Raw genomic sequence first — 16,343 nt, forward strand, 5'->3', positions numbered from 1 at the left:
GAAGGCACAGGCCGACCCTGGGGCGTATCCCACTCGGCGAGAAAAAGGCTGCCCCAGGCCTGGGCAAAGCGGCCGTACACGCCTGGGTAGCCGCGGTGATGCCCAGCCTGGTGCCATCCACTTCTCGTCGTGTGACGTTTGGGGACGTAACCGAGGTGGTCATGCCCCCACGGGGCGGTCAGAACCCCAGCAGCAGCGATGACGATGACACCTGAAGCTCCAATTCCGTCTACGCCGCCCACGAGGAGGAGATGGCCCGATGGCGAGCGGAGCTACAAACCATTGTGGACTATGTCGAGTCAGAGAAAGCCCGGAAGGAGCAGGCGCAGCGTCACACCCGTCTCGGGTGACACCCTGGAAATTCTGGCCAAGGAAGAACATGTCGAATACCCGCCGGCCGACGAAGACTGGGTCTTGCGGTCCCGCCACTGGAGCGTACTGATCGAGGGGGGACGCATTCCCCGCTCCTTGGTCGAGCTGGGGCAGCCACAGGATGGCACGATCCGGCGGGTGAATCGCAAATTTCTGTTCCGTGCGGGAGCAGATGAATTCCAGGTACACATAACAAAAACCGACCGGATTATCATTTCGCAAGGCACCCGAGGTAGGAGGGGGTTGTGAGGAGTCGTTTGACTCTTAATAAATAGCGCCAACAACAACGGCAGCCAGCGCCAACAACATCGGCAGCCAGCAACAACCACAACGCCAGCTAGCGCCAACAACATCGGCAGCCAGCGCTAACAACAACGCCAGTTAGCGCCAACAATATTGGCAGCCAGCGCCAACAACATCGGCAGCCAGCAGCTACAACATCGCCAGCCGCAACGCCAAAAGGCGTCGCCTTGGCACGCGCCAAGGGAAGAGCCAGAGAAAAGGAGTACCGAAACTTCGAGAAGTGGAAAAAACCCAGAGCAGCCGAAAACTTGAACAAAACGCGGTGCAAAGCTTGAGTCTGAAAAACGCGGCGAACGGGATCAGAAGTGCGAGCAGAGCAAACTCATGCAGACAACGAGAGTCATTTGCGTTCTGAGTGCGGAAAAGTTTTGGGAAAAAAACACCCCAAAAACAGTCGAGTGACTTGTGCCAAGTGACCCAGGAACCAGAAAACCCAGGAACCGACGATTTCTTTTTGGGAAGGAGTTTACCTAGACGACCTCGAGGAGAGTGTGCCGGCCCACGACCAGCGGCGGAGCACCCGGATTCACGCTTTTGTGTGTGCGTGAGAGCGAGACGGGTGAGTGAGTGGAGTGAACCGCGTTTTGGTCAGCGAGAGTCCCGTGCAATGAGAAATAATAAATAAGAAGGCCTCGATGCGGCTTCGCCAAGAGTAGGCTAGAATTTATATAACATGACCTAACCTAACCCGTTAACCTGCGAGCACTGATGAAAAATGCTCCTATAAATGTATTTCTCGACTAATTTTAATACAACTCGTAGAAAAGAATGAAAATCAAGCTGGCCACGCATAAATATAATTATTTCAAGACAAATGCCTATATCTTAGGCCATAAATTCTGCCCTAGGGAAAAGTTGTCTCACGAATGCTATAAGCCAGGCCCAAATGCGCGTTACTGCTGACCCTTTTCGCTCTGCAGCAGACACCGAATAAACTATTTCTCTGACTCCATCTCACGCTAGCCAACCGATTTTCGTTCTAGACCTTTTTTTCCCATATCTTTACAAATAATTTCGGTAAAGAGACCCTGGCGGGACTGAGTATATCCCAGCCGACGAGACTTCTTTACAACGCCCACTATAATATTATTACGAGTGCCTTCGTTTGACCTTGTATAACTTATTTTTGTTAATATCTATCGATTTACCAAAGATTTTAGCTTACTTATTCAACTAAAATTATCTTATTCTACGTACAGAGATGAAGGCAGGATGAGAGAGGAGAGCGGGGGCCGAATTCGCCGGAACGAAAAGCTTAATTGGGTCCCGCTCCACTCTTTATTCTTCAAGAAACCTATGCATAAACGAACAACGAATTGCGGCTTGCATCGAAAGCAGCGCATGCACGAACGAACAGTTCGGCGACATACTACTTAAACAGTAACTTAACCAGCGTGACATTTCGTAACATGTAGGTATACCAAGTAAGACTTAACGAACTGCGAGCCTTTCTATTATTCATTAACCGACCACCATCTCAAAACAAAGTCGAGGAGCACCAATCTAATCTATTTTCTTGCACACAGGGATTCAACTTCTAAATATTCGGCGATACCGGTCTCTGTTTCCGAATTTTCCCTATGTCGTCAATGAATTCGTAACATTGGATAACTTCTACAATCTTCTCGAACGCAGAATTCAGTTCTCTTCTGCGTTCTAAAGGCTGAGAAATATTTTTTGCACCATCAAATTAATTGGAAATCCCACACGAAAACTCTCATAAGCTTCAGATGCGACGAAACGAACTCTAATTTCGGAGGCAAACCATTAGGCTCTGTTGTAGCGATAAGACTTAACGCCGAGTTTACAGGCCAATTGCTTTCTGGGTCAAGTAAAAACGATGGCCCAGTGAACCAGATGGACGTTACGAACTCTTCAACGTCGCATCCTCAAGTCACTATATCCGCTGGGTTTACTCTCGTAGGGACGTGCCTCCAAATTGCTTTATCCGACCATTCATGGTTTCCGCTGCTCAGTTCAAGACGAAAACGGACAACGACGAGAGATGGAATTTAATCCAATGCACATATTTATGGCACAATGAATTAATGGCCCTACCCGATTAAAAGATCTGCCAAAAAGTGAGCTGCACACAGCTCAAGGAGAGGCAAAGTTTTCGTCTTGTGGGGAGCTACTTTTGATTTTTTGACACTTTCAAACTGTCAGCAGTTTGAGTGCGAACGTAGGTGCTCCATATGCTCGCATGGAAGCGTCAGTGAAACCGTGTAACCTAATCGGGACTTGCGGATCTGTGTGAACGAACCGGGATACTATGACTTTGGGCAGTTGGAGCAGAGTTAGCTTACAGGCTGCCCACGACGATAGTAACTGCATTGGTAGCGACTCGTCCCAATCTAATTTACGAAGTCACAGCACCTGTAAAAGCATTTGTGACCAAATGACACAATAGGCCCAATGGATCGACAAGTCGCGCATTCCCGAGAGCATATTTTGATTTGTCGCACGAAGTTCCAGGAGGAACTATCAAGATGTCATTCAGCGCAACCTGTGTCGAACTCTCAACTCGGTTGGGGTGCTTTGGGGCCGCACCACGCATTAGTGCGGAATGAAAGTGTGGTACATATTCCTCCATTAAATAGATCATCTTTTCTTTAAAGAAAGTCTTTTGACAATCTTCTTTCATGTGACAAAAATCTACGTTTTGCAACTTCATATGATGAACCCACAGTACTTAGGCCAGATTTGAATGGCAGACGAACCGAAAATCTCCCAGACGACAGTCTTTGAGTATTTTACTCAAAGTGTTGTTCACAAAGTGGCTGCTCAGAAATACGGACTTTAGCCTTAGACGGCAAGTCCTCCACAGACCAAAATTTCTGCAGGGTAGTGTCGAGTGACTCTAACGCTACTTCCTGATAGCTGAAATGTACCGAATTTTCTGCCTTTATTTTGCTTTCCGAGCCAGCAACAACCACAACGCCAGCTAGCGCCAACAACATCGGCAGCCAGCGCTAACAACAACGCCAGTTAGCGCCAACAATATTGGCAGCCAGCGCCAACAACATCGGCAGCCAGCAGCTACAACATCGCCAGCCGCAACGCCAAAAGGCGTCGCCTTGGCACGCGCCAAGGGAAGAGCCGGAGAAAAGGAGTACCGAAACTTCGAGAAGTGGAAAAAACCCAGAGCAGCCGAAAACTTGAACAAAACGCGGTGCAAAGCTTGACTCTGAAAAACGCGGCGAACGGGATCAGAAGTGCGAGCAGAGCAAACTCATGCAGACAACGAGAGTCTTTTGCGTTCTGAGTGCGGAAAAGTTTTGGGAAAAAAACACCCCAAAAACAGTCGAGTGACTTGTGCCAAGTGACCCAGGAACCAGAAAACCCAGGAACCGACGATTTCTTTTTGGGAAGGAGTTTACCTAGACGACCTCGAGGAGAGTGTGCCGGCCCACGACCAGCGGCGGAGCACCCGGATTCACGCTTTTGTGTGTGCGTGAGAGCGAGACGGGTGAGTGAGTGGAGTGAACCGCGTTTTGGCCAGCGAGAGTCCCGTGCAATGAGAAATTTCTCGAAGGCCTCGATGCGGCTTCGCCAAGAGTAGGCTAGAATTTATATAACATGACCTAACCTAACCCGTTAACCTGCGAGCACTCATGAAAAATGCTCCAATAAATGTATTTCTCTCCTAATTTTAATACAACTCGTAGAAAAGAATAAAAATCAAACTGGCCACGCATAAATATAATTATTTCAAGACAAATACCTATATTTTAGGCCATAAATTCTGCCCTAGGGAAAAGTTGTCTCGCTAATGCTATGAGCCAAACCCAAATGCCCGTTACTGCTAACCCTTTTCGCTCTGCAGCAGACACCGAATAAACTATTTCTCTTACTCCGTATCCCGGTGGCTGGCACTTTAAATCTCACGCTAGCCAACCGATTTTCGTTCTAGACCTTTTTGTACCATATCTTTACAAATAATTTCGGTAAAGAGACCCTGGCGGGACTGAGTATATCCCAGCCGACGAGACTTCTTTACAACGCCCACTATAATATTATTACGAGTGCCTTCGTTTGACCTTGTATAACTTATTTTTGTTAATATCTATCGATTTACCAAAGATTTTAGCTTACTTATTCAACTAAAATTATCTTGTTCTAGCGGGGGCCGAATTCGCCGGAACAAAAAGCTTAATTGGGTCCCGCTCCACTCTTTACTCTTCAAGAAACCTATGCATGAACGAACAACGAATTGCGGCTTGCATCGAAAGCAGCGCATGCATGAACGAACAGTTCGGCGACATACTACTTGAACAGTAACTTAACCAGCGTGACATTTCGTAACATGTAGGTATACCAAGTAAGACTTAACGAACTGCGAGCCTTTCTATTATTTATTAACCGACCACCATCTCAAAACAAAGTCGAGGAGCACCAATCTAATCTATTTTCTTGCACACAGGGATTAAACTTCTAAATATTCGGCGATATCGGTCTCTGTTTTCGAATTTTCCCTATGTCGTCAATGAATTTGTGACATTGGATAACTTCTACAATCTTCTCGAACGCAGAATTCAGTTCTCTTGGCGTAATACTTTTTTCTAAAGGCTATGAAATTTTTTGCACCATCAAATTAATTGGAAATCCCACACGAAAACTCTCATAAGCTTCAGATGCGACGAAACGAACTCTAATTTCGGAGGCAAACCATTAGGCGCTGTTGTAGCGATAAAACTTAACGCCGAGTTTACAGGCCAATTGCTTTCTGAGTCAAGTAAAAACGATGGCCCAGTGAACCAGATGGACGTTACGAACTCTTCAACGTCGCACCCGCTGGGTTTACTCTCGTAGGGACGTGCCTCCAAATTGCTTTATCCGACCATTTATGGTTTCCGCTGCTCAGTTCAAGACGAAAACGGACAACGACGAGAGATGGAATTTAATCCAATGCACATATTTATGGCACAATGAATTAATGGCCCTACCCGATTAAAAGATCTGCCAAAAAGTGAGCTGCACACAGCTCAAGGAGAGGCAAAGTTTTCGTCTTGTGGGGAGCTACTTTTGATTTTTTGACACTTTCAAACTGTCAGCAGTTTGAGTGCGAACGTAGGTGCTCCATATGCTTGCATGGAAGCGTCAGTGAAACCGTGTATCCTAATCGGGACTTGCGGATCTGTGTGAACGAACCGGGATACTATGACTTTGGGCAGTTGGAGCAGAGTTAGCTTACAGGCTGCCCACGACGATAGTAAGTGCATTGGTAGCGACTCGTCCCTATCTAATTTTCGAAGTCACAGCACCTGTAAAAGCATTTGTGACCAAATGACACAATAGGCCGAATGGATCGACAAGTCGCGCATTCCCGAGAGCATATTTTGATTTGTCGCACGAAGTTCCAGGAGGAACTATCAAGATGTCATTCAACGCAACCTGTGTCGAACTCTCAACTCGGTTGGGCTGCTTTGGGGCCGCAGCACGCATTAGTGCGGAATGAAATAGTGTGGTACATATTCCTCCATTAAATAGATAATCTTTTCTTTAAAGAAAGTCTTTTGACAATCTTCTTTCATGTGACAAAAATCTACGTTTTGCAACTTCATACGATGAACCCACAGTACTTAGGCCAGATTTGAATGGCAGACGAACCGAAAATCTCCCAGACGACAGTCTTTGAGTATTTTACTCAAAGTGTTGTTCACAAAGTGGCTGCTCAGAATTACGGACCTTAGCCTTAGATGGCAAGTCCTCCACAGACCAACATTTCTGTAGGGTAGTGTCGAGTGACTCTAACGCTACTTCCTGATAGTTGAAATGTACCGAATTTTCTGCCTTTATTTTGCTTTCCGAGGCACATCTCCCTGACACTATCCAGCCGAGAACAGTTTTTTTGTAATATGAGGCCCCCGCTTTATTTGGCAAACTGACAGTTTTTCAAAGAATAAATCTGCGCCGATGGGCATGCCAATTTTTTGGGGTTTGAAGAAGAATGTATGTGCCAATTGAATACTTGGCCATTAGTTTCACCAATTCCCGGCAAGCTCATACCACGTCCTCTCTTTTAATTTTGTAGTCTCTGAAGGAGCTCAATGATCACAAAGTTTACTTGTCGACCAGTGTGAAGCAACGCTCGAGCCATCAAATATTAGTCACTTTTCTTTAATACGCTGACGATAGCTGTGGCAAGAATAACTCTTTCCAAAACAGTCGCATACAAACCATGCGAAGTGGATGGAGACTCCCGACGCGAGATTTGTATTATTGTTAGAAGATTTGCACACTCTGTGACCGTTGCGAAAGCAGTTATTACATAAGGGCACTTTTTGGCATAATCTAACCTATGCTGCACATTTAGGGAGGTTGTTCAAGTTCCTCGCGTAACAAATCCTATGCTTCGATTTGATTTTAACTCAAAGTAGCATTTTTAATGTGCGAGTTTAAATTAATTCCAATGGATTTGTTATTTATTTACATTTTTTTAAATATCGAAGAGAATACATTTTATTTAATTAGAAAAATAAAAAATAGAAGAGTGGTTTATTCCGAAAGCAGGGAACTGGTCGAATAATTTTAACGAAATTTAAAATATAATAAATATTTTATTTATTAATTTCTTCGGCACTAATACGCCGCGAGCACAAAATTGATCGGGTAGAACACGCTCAGCAAGAATACCGAAATCGCAGCGTAAAACAACAACAACGCCACCGTTTGCACTTGGCAGCTCTGTCGTGCCGAGAGTGTGTATGTGTTGTATTCAGCCGGTGGCTCTCTCCTTCGTATATGACGACACTTGACGAAAGTTGATGCGGGATGCAAAGTCCCAAGAAAATAGTGTGGAAGTTTGGAAAATGGCGGACACGCCGCAAATTTCAGAAAGAAAATGCGTTCCGCAATTTTCTACGATTAAAGGGTTAAAAAGCGAAATAAATCACTTTTCCCAGTCTTGAAATTGACCTTAAATTGAGACATAAGTTGGGTTCACGACCAAATTAAATAAATAAAGCGATTCACTTTTTTCTCTTAATATTTAATGGAATGTATAATAAATATAAAATAATTTGTTAGTAAATGGCAACTTTATTTGTGTTAACTTATTGGCTAGAATGCTCCCTATCTACCGATTTTACACGAATGCAATAGTTAAAAGATGGGCCGTAATAATTTAAGAAACAAGAAGAAAGGCTATAGTCGAGTGCCGCGTTACTGTTTTACACAATTTTATAATATTATGGAAAAAGCTCAACCTTTTGTCAAAAAAGCATGTTTACTAACTGATGGTGGCGTCACTATCCAAGTGAGACCCAATAACCTAAATTTCTCCATAAATAGCAAAATATTGTTCCGATTTAAAAAATCTTTGGTAAATCGATAGATATTTACACAAATATATTATAGAAGGTCAAACGAAAACATACAATATTATGCACACCACAATTTTCTGCGGGCAGGATTCTGCAATAAACTTGCACTGCGTATGGACCTCAAGAATCTGCCTGCTTGATACCACTTCTGTATCCTCTGTTCCTGAGACCTCAGCGTTCATACGGACAGACGGACGAGGCCTAATCTACTTCGCTATTGATCCTTTTATAGGCTCGGAAACGCTTCCTTCGACCTATTACATACTTTTCTACGAATCTAATTACCCTTTTACTCTACGAGTAACGAGTATAAAACTGAAGGTGTACACCTGGGGGATCGAAAATGTTTGGTTGAATTACAAACGTTAAGGTATTGAAAAAACTTGTGGCCATTAACTTTAAAGTTAAGCGTTATTGTCCCTTGGGCTATATGTGTTCCCCAAAGTTCCCTTTCTTGTACATTTCTTTTTATATGAACAATAAAAGCTTAATTTCCGATTTGCATAGAGTTTAACATCCAGAGCTTGGACATCGTTTGCCATAAAAACTTGAGTCTGTCATTGTCCAAGGGGACTCAAGAATTCAGGATATATTCCTTTAAAACAAGGTGGCTTTTTAGACGGTAAAATGCATTTTTTTCAATGGAATACAACCTGATATAAACAATATACATCCTAAAGAGGATTAAATTATACCTATAAGCTTAAAAGTAGTCTCAATCACGCATTCGTGGAGTGCTGACGCGTTTTTGCATTGCTGCAAATTTTGTTGTGAAGAGTCTACGGTTTTGTGGCAAACCTAATTCTCTTGAGAATTCTGTATCAAGTCGCGGCCAGTGCTCCCACGCACCGTTAGTAGTGCTCTTCGCGAAAACAAGTGAAACAGTTAGTCAAAACAAGTAAAACAAGAAAAAACGAAACAAGTGGAACAATAAGACAAAATCACTTTCAAAAATGATAATAAAAACTAATTCGCCTCTTGGTGGGTCCGAGCAGGTACCTCCAGACTGTAAGTATCGCGCCTTACCCACTAGGATATCATTATTTCTCTACGTTGGGACTAAGCGATTATTTTTTGAAAAAGGCGGTAAAGCAGTCCACTCCAGTGCATTAAATCATACAATGTACTTCTGCCGGACATTGTAATCAGCAGCAACAGCGGGCCCTTGAACAATATTGGAAAAACTACAACTTATCAGTTATCAAGCAACAACAACAGCAAGAATCTGTGGTAAATCGATAGATTTATTATACTATAGTATTATAGACGCCATCGTTTTCCGTGGTTCGTCGGCTTTATAGTGGGTGTGGCAGGATGCTGAAATAAGCTTAATCTCACCTGTGTATCTTACAGTTCCTGAGTTCACAGCGTTCATACGGACAGACCGACGGACAGACGGACATGGCTCAATCGTTTTCGCTATCAATCCTAATCAAGAATATATATACTTTATAGGGTCGGAAACGCTTCCTTCTACTTGTTATAGATATTGACAAAAATAAGTTATACGAGGTCAAACGAATACATAGACTATAATATAATAGACAGCTTTCCGCGGTGTATTGACGTTAGATTGGGAGTGACAAGATGCTGAAATGAACTTGCGCTCGTATGGACCTCAAGAATCAGCGAATCTCTTATAGTTCCTGAGACCTCAGCGCTCATACGGACAGACGGACATGGTTTTTCGAGTTTTGTGGGCGTTAGGGTGGGCGTGGCAGGATGCTGTAATAAGCTTGCGCTGCGTAGGGACCTCAAGAATCTTCATGGTTAATCTCAACTTAGTATCTCTTACAGTTCCTGAGATCTCAGCGTTCATACGGACAGATGGAGAGACAGACGGACATGGCTCATTCGTCTTTGCTATTCATCCTGATCAAGAATATATATACTTTAGAGGGTCGGAAACACTACCTTCTACCTGTTATATACTTTTCAACGAATATAGTATACCCTTTTACTGTACGAGTAACGGGTATAATAAATGTAACTATGCATGTTTAGAAACGTAAACGGTTGGACCGATTTTGATGCACTTTACGTGTTCAAGAAGGCTCCGCCTCATTACAATCATAAACGAGGAAAATTCGTGAATATTTCAAATTTTCGATGATTGAATACCATTCCTAAAATTGATATGCAAGCCATATAGCAACACCATTAGATTAAGGTTGGTAGCTCTGATCAGCTGTGCCATTATGTGATGGCAGCACTGCCATTTTATAGTTGGCAGCTCTAGGTCCTAACAGGGAGTTAACAGGGAGGTAACAAGGAGTTAACAGGCAACGTTCTAGTAATTTAGCTGGTATACCTTTTTTAATCAGTTAAATTTAAAATGCAGTTATTTTTTTAAGATTTGAACGGCAGAAACCAAATCAACGCACTGCGTATGACAGAATTATGTGTGAAATCACAGAACAAAGCGGTGGACTGTTTTTCATAGATGCATCCGGTGGTACTGGCTAAAATTTTTTTTCTAACGCTCATTTTGGCAACGATCACAAAATAATATTGCACTGGCCAGTGCACCATCTGGAATTGCGGCAACTATTTTGGATGGTAGATTAACAGCATAGATGCTGCCATTAAATTTACAAAACACTGAGGCTCCAATTTTAAACATAAACATGAACTCTGGAACAGGCCGGGACGGCGGACGAAATTCAGCGATTTCTCTGCATGTGCCAGCTGATTAAATGGGCCGAAGAGGGCATTTAATTATCGTTCGTGCATGCTCTCTAATGCCTAGTCTCGTACATGCCGTGCCTTCTTGTCCAAGGTTCCTCGCCTTGCCAGTTGATTGAGGCATTTGTCGCGCCTCACATGGCAGAGCGTCTGGCGGATCCTAACTTTAACAAAAAGCAGCGGGTGGATTTACTGATTGGAGCCAGCCTGTTTTCTGATCTTCTCTCAGTTGGGCAAATCCAACTAGGTGACGGTCTGCCTCTTTTGTAGAATACGCTCTTTGGATGGGTAGTTTCTGGAGGTGGTTGTGCCCCAGACAAACCTCGTGTAGCCGCTTCGTCAGCGGTCTCTAGACCCCTGAGCTCCATCTGCCACACTCGCGTGGCTGAAGAGGTTGAGCTGCAGAGCCTGAACGATAGTCTGGCCATCTATATTGACCGTGTGCCTAACTTGGAGGCAGAGAATTCAGCATCGAGGTGCAGACCACCATGGACACGGTCACCCGCGAGACGACCAATATAAAGAACATGTTCGAGGCTGAGTTGGTGGAGGCACGTCGTCCTCTAAATGATACGGTAAGCGATCGTGCCTGTGGGAGGAGAACGAGGAGCTGAAGAACCGTCTGGACAAGAAATCCAAGAAGTGCAGCACTGCTGAGGGAAATGCCTGCCTGTACGAGTCGCGTTTCAATGAGCTGAGCAAATTCAACCCGCCCATTGCCGATCAAATAGAGATTACTGTTGAACTGAACAATATGACTAAGGAGTTGGACAAGCAGTTCGAGGACACGCGCAAGGCTCTAGAAACTTTCGCATTTTGACTTAGAAAATTCCATTCAGAGCCTGCGTAAGGAGCTGTCATTTAAGGATCAGATCCAGATGACCCATCAACTGCAAGAATACCAGGATCTCATGGACACCAAGTTCTCACTGGATTTGGAAATCGCTGCTTACGACAAGCTGCTGGTCGGCGAGAAGCCGCGCCTGTACATTACCCCAGCCACCAGCACGGCCACGGTACAGACCTTCAGACAATCCAACAGTGCCACGCTCTCACGAGGCACTTCCTCTGGCGACATCAGTCGCAAGCGTGCTGTGGTCGATAACTTTGAAGATCACAGCATCTCGGACTACTATGTGTCAGCCAGTGCAGGGGCGATGTGGAAAACGAGGAGATCGATCTCGAGGGCAAGTTCGAGAAGCTGTACATTGGAGGCCGACAGCTGCAGCGTTTGATCAACGAGGGCGGTCTTTCGACAACCTACAAGTTCCATCGTGCTGCCCCTCAAGGACTTCGTTGAAGGGCCTGCCTTCAACAGGGGGAGGAAGTTGGGCCAAGCAGCCAAAGACAAAGAAGGATGAGCAGCTCCGTGTTTATCAGCAGTTTCTTTATTGTTTTGGTTCTTCGACTTTCGCATGCGCTTTACTGTTATTTTGAAGTGCATGCACTTTTGGGAGCTTTTGTAGAACTGCTCTAACTCGAAGCTTTTGTAATTAAGATTCTAGCATTTTCGGCGTGTTTTTGTTGCGGAGTAGATTTGGTTTTGTTTTGAACTCGGAATAAAATTTGGAAATTAAAAACTCTTAGTTGCTCAACAGTGGTATTAATAAATTCAAATTATGTAAAGCTTTTTCACATGACATTATAAGCTAACAAAAATGGAATCTGTAAAATTATTAATTTAATTGATGTAAACATGTTTTTCGATATATACTAACCACTCTTTCGCTAACAACTTGTAAGCATTCCGTATTTCCTTTGTAGTAGCAATGCTGTTTATTCCTAATGTTACATAGGGATCAATTGAGGCATTTACACGTATATTGGAAGTTGTACAAAGGACAAGAATAAAGATTAAATATTGACTTTTAAAAATTGGTATCGACATCATATAAAATTCACCTGTAAGTATACGCATTAAAATATACAATTAAACATTTATGATCAATACTAATTTCCAACTCAAAAATTAAGTAACCTCCTTAAATCATATAATTCAATGCTTACCAATGGTGATTACTTTTGAGATATTCGTTCCACTAAGTTCCTAAAAAAAAAGTACCAAAAGAGAATCTTCAAGAAATGAATTTTATTATATAAAAATAAAAATAAACAAGAATATTATTATGCATTATTTATGCCAGAGCCAATGCCATTTATTTGTGTAATTATGATCAAAAAACCAACCACATAGAAGGAACAGCCGCACATCGGCAGTTTTACAAACCGGAAAAATATATAAACTTTAAAGTCCCAATCACAAAGGCCTTACTCCCTTGATAATCGAACAACCCGGCAATCAAATCAATAATGCGAGTCTATGCCGCAAAAATCTTCAACAGCAAAAGGACGCGATCCCATTCTCTGTTGCTTGAAATAACGCTAATTTTTTAATTGTCCTATAGAAGTCATAAAGCAATGCAATGTCGTTGCCCAAACAGCGCTTCAAGGTCACCAATAGATTCACTAGCTACGACAGCTTGGGCAATCAGTATTTCGGTGCGCACGGTAACTGCCGTTGTATTAATAACTATAACAACCACGTCCTACTCACCGTGTCATTTGAGTTATTTAAGCTTTGTGATTTATTCAAGTACAAGTGTCTTTTATTAATCAAAACATAGTTATACTATCGTATTTGTATTCTATTAGTACATTTCAATTAATTGCATCTTTCACTTCTGCAATTAAAAATAAATTTAAATTTTCTATATTTTTTGGTCTGTCAACTCTCTGCTGGTCCAAGCAGCCAAAGACAATAACGGATGAGCAGTGACGGGTTTATCAGCAGTTTCTATTTTGTTTTGGTTCTTCCAGTTTCGTATGTGCTTTACTGTTACTCTGTAGCGCATGCGCTTTTGTTGTTACGCTGTTCTTTTTGCATTCTGCGTGGTTTTGTTGCGGAGTTGATATGGTTTTGATATGAACTCGGAATAAAATTTGGAAATTGAAATTTAATTAATCAGCCATTTTAAACTCTTAGTTACACAACATTTTGGTGACCCCGTCGTGATCGCACCCCGTTTTGATTACTGCGATCAGTTTAAAAATGCCACGGAAACTTATTATTCTTGTTGGAATAACCGTACACTTAAATTACATAATTGAGTCTGGAGCTGAAGCCACTGGACCTGCTTTCGCAAGCAGGGAGAGGATGCTGCGGAGGCGAGCAAAAGTGACTTGTCAAGAAATGGAGGTCCTGTATCAGAAGGACAAGGCTGCGATACGGGCCGAAGACTCAACCATTATGACCCTTGAGTGAATGGAGCTGCGTCTGCGTGATCGATTCACCGCACCGCAGGGGGAATTTGAGGAGCTGAAATATAGCGCAATTGGAAGTGATTTATATTGGAAACGATCTCAGCTAGCTACGGACGTGCACGTCGACATCCAGGTGGAAGGTGCTTAGCGCTCCAGTAGAGTTGCTGCCCACTCTACGCTATTGGATGATACCAGAGGTGCTGGTATATCACCCACTCCATACACGCCTGCACCCTCAATGCCCTCATTGCCGATGCCAACATTCAGCGGTGGCTATGCCGAGTGGCCGGATTTCTGCACCCTGTTTAAGAAGACGATTGACAGCATTCTCACTTGACCATGATGGAGAAGCTCAGGAGGCTCATTTCATGTCTGCGGAAGTCAGCTTTTTTTTTTAAAGCCGTACAACCCTATAGGTTTTAGTACCGAGTTGTACAGCAGGATTTTATATTCAAGGCTAAGAGGTGGCCGATCGTTGATAAGCCAATGAAGGCTGCTGGCTTTTAGCTTCAGGTGCGTTCTTTTGGCTTCAATGTGCCGGCGCCTTGTGAGTCTTCTGTCGAGATGTACTCCTAGGTATGTTACTTCGTTTGCTTGTGGTAGTAGAGTGTTGTTTAACGTAATCGGCAGTTTTACCTGTTCAGAGTGAACGGAACGTGCTTGTATTTTAGTTCGTCCACTTTAATTCGCCAATCTGATAGCCATTTTTCAACATCGACCATATAAAGAGCTAGCTGCGCAGTTGCTTGAATCGGGCATTTTGTTCCAACAGTGTAATCATTAGATATAGCAGTATTGCACCTCACAACAAATTACCTGTCGTGAAGGTAAGACTCTAAAATCTTGTGTGCTGTATTGTCTATCTTGATCTTGTACATTAGGTCTGCTTGAGAGACATCTAAAAATATGGCAGTACAGTACTCTCGTTTTTCGAAAGCGTTCCGAATTTCTGATGTTATCCGGTTGACATGCTCAATTGTGCCATGCTTTTCAAGAAAGCCAAATTGGTGTGACGGGATTCCTTCCTGTATTCTTAGGTATGTGTTTATCCTAGTCATTAGGCATTTTTCAAAGAGTTTAGATAGGCAAGAGAGTAAGCTTATCATATAGACCTATGACGTGGGGATAGTGTGGTCTTTCCCCGGCTTTGCTATCATTATTATAATTGACTTCTTCCATCTCACTGGAAAGTGCCCAAGTTTTGCGATGGTATTAAAGAGCTGGGTGAGAGTGCAAACGGCACAGTATGGGAGCTCAATGATCATTTTGGGAGTTATGAGGTCGCAGCCCGGGGATTTGTTCGGACTTAGTTGTCTTTTGATGATGCTAACGATTTCGTTTGGGCGAAACTCAATTGGCTCATGCTGAGGCTGGGGCTCATATGATAGAGTCGGCAAAGTAAACGGATTAGTGGCAGGATTTTGTTGGAAGACATTTTTAAGGTGGTGGCAAAAATGCTGGCTCTGTCTGGGTCACTGCGCGCCCAGCCGCCTGTGGAATTTCTAATAGGCATCACGGTATCTTTCGGTCAGCTCAGAGTTGGGTTACGTCGATTGATTGTCTAGAAGGAATTGTGCTTACTCGATATTATGCTGCGAAACGCCGTTAGCGTTCCACGTACTGGTTGGGGTAGCCAGTCCTGATTTTAAAGCACTTGCGTATGTAATATTTTTGGCAGAGTTTATGGGTCCTAGTGAGGATCTGGCTGCAGTCGAGAAGAAGACTTCAGGGTTTGACGTGGAGGCTATCAACTGTATATTTTGGGTGCGGGCAGTAATTACCCTCTGGAGGATCCGACTTTTCAGCTCCTTATAAACTGGGCCACCTTTATAGTAAGCAGTGTGATTTCCACCGCAGTTGCCGCACTTTTTCGAGTTATGGTCATCTTTGCTCGCTGGGCAGTGTGAGGAGTCATGAAGCTCACCACAAACTAGACACACCGGGCGCAGTTTACAGTAAGACCTTGTATTGCCATATTCTTGGCAGTTCGCACATTGTACCGGGGCATTGCGGCTCCTCAACTGTAATTCTGCGGTGCAGCAGGAACTGAAGATTGTATATAGAGTCACTGCCCAATTTTTCATAAATAGCGAATTATTGTTCTGATTTAAAAAATCTTTGGTAAATAGATAGATATTGACAAAAACAATACAAGCTGAGCTCAATCAATAGATAAGTTCTCTCTCACGCTCTTTTGATTTTGCCTCATCAGCGTTTCGATCCCATTGTAAAAATGACTAACATAATTATCTACTTATTAACAGTTATTTATTTTTCGTAGATTTCTTTTTTGTATAAGAATGCCTTCATTCAAGATATCCGCACCGTCTGAAGCTTTAGGCGGAGAAATACAAATCATCCGCCTATTTTGTTAAGTGTGACAAAAAACTATATACA

General features: G+C 43.2%; 1 pseudogene; it reads left to right on the forward strand.

Moving 5' to 3' along the window:
• The first annotated feature begins 291 nt into the window (after positions 1–291).
• The window catches only part of LOC121530455, a 61,945-nt pseudogene continuing 45,893 nt past the window's right edge, over positions 292–16,343 (forward strand).

This window comes from Drosophila eugracilis, unplaced genomic scaffold, assembly GCF_018153835.1.
Source record: "Drosophila eugracilis isolate 14026-0451.02 unplaced genomic scaffold, ASM1815383v1 contig_1605, whole genome shotgun sequence".
Classification (NCBI taxonomy): Eukaryota; Metazoa; Arthropoda; class Insecta; order Diptera; family Drosophilidae; genus Drosophila; species Drosophila eugracilis.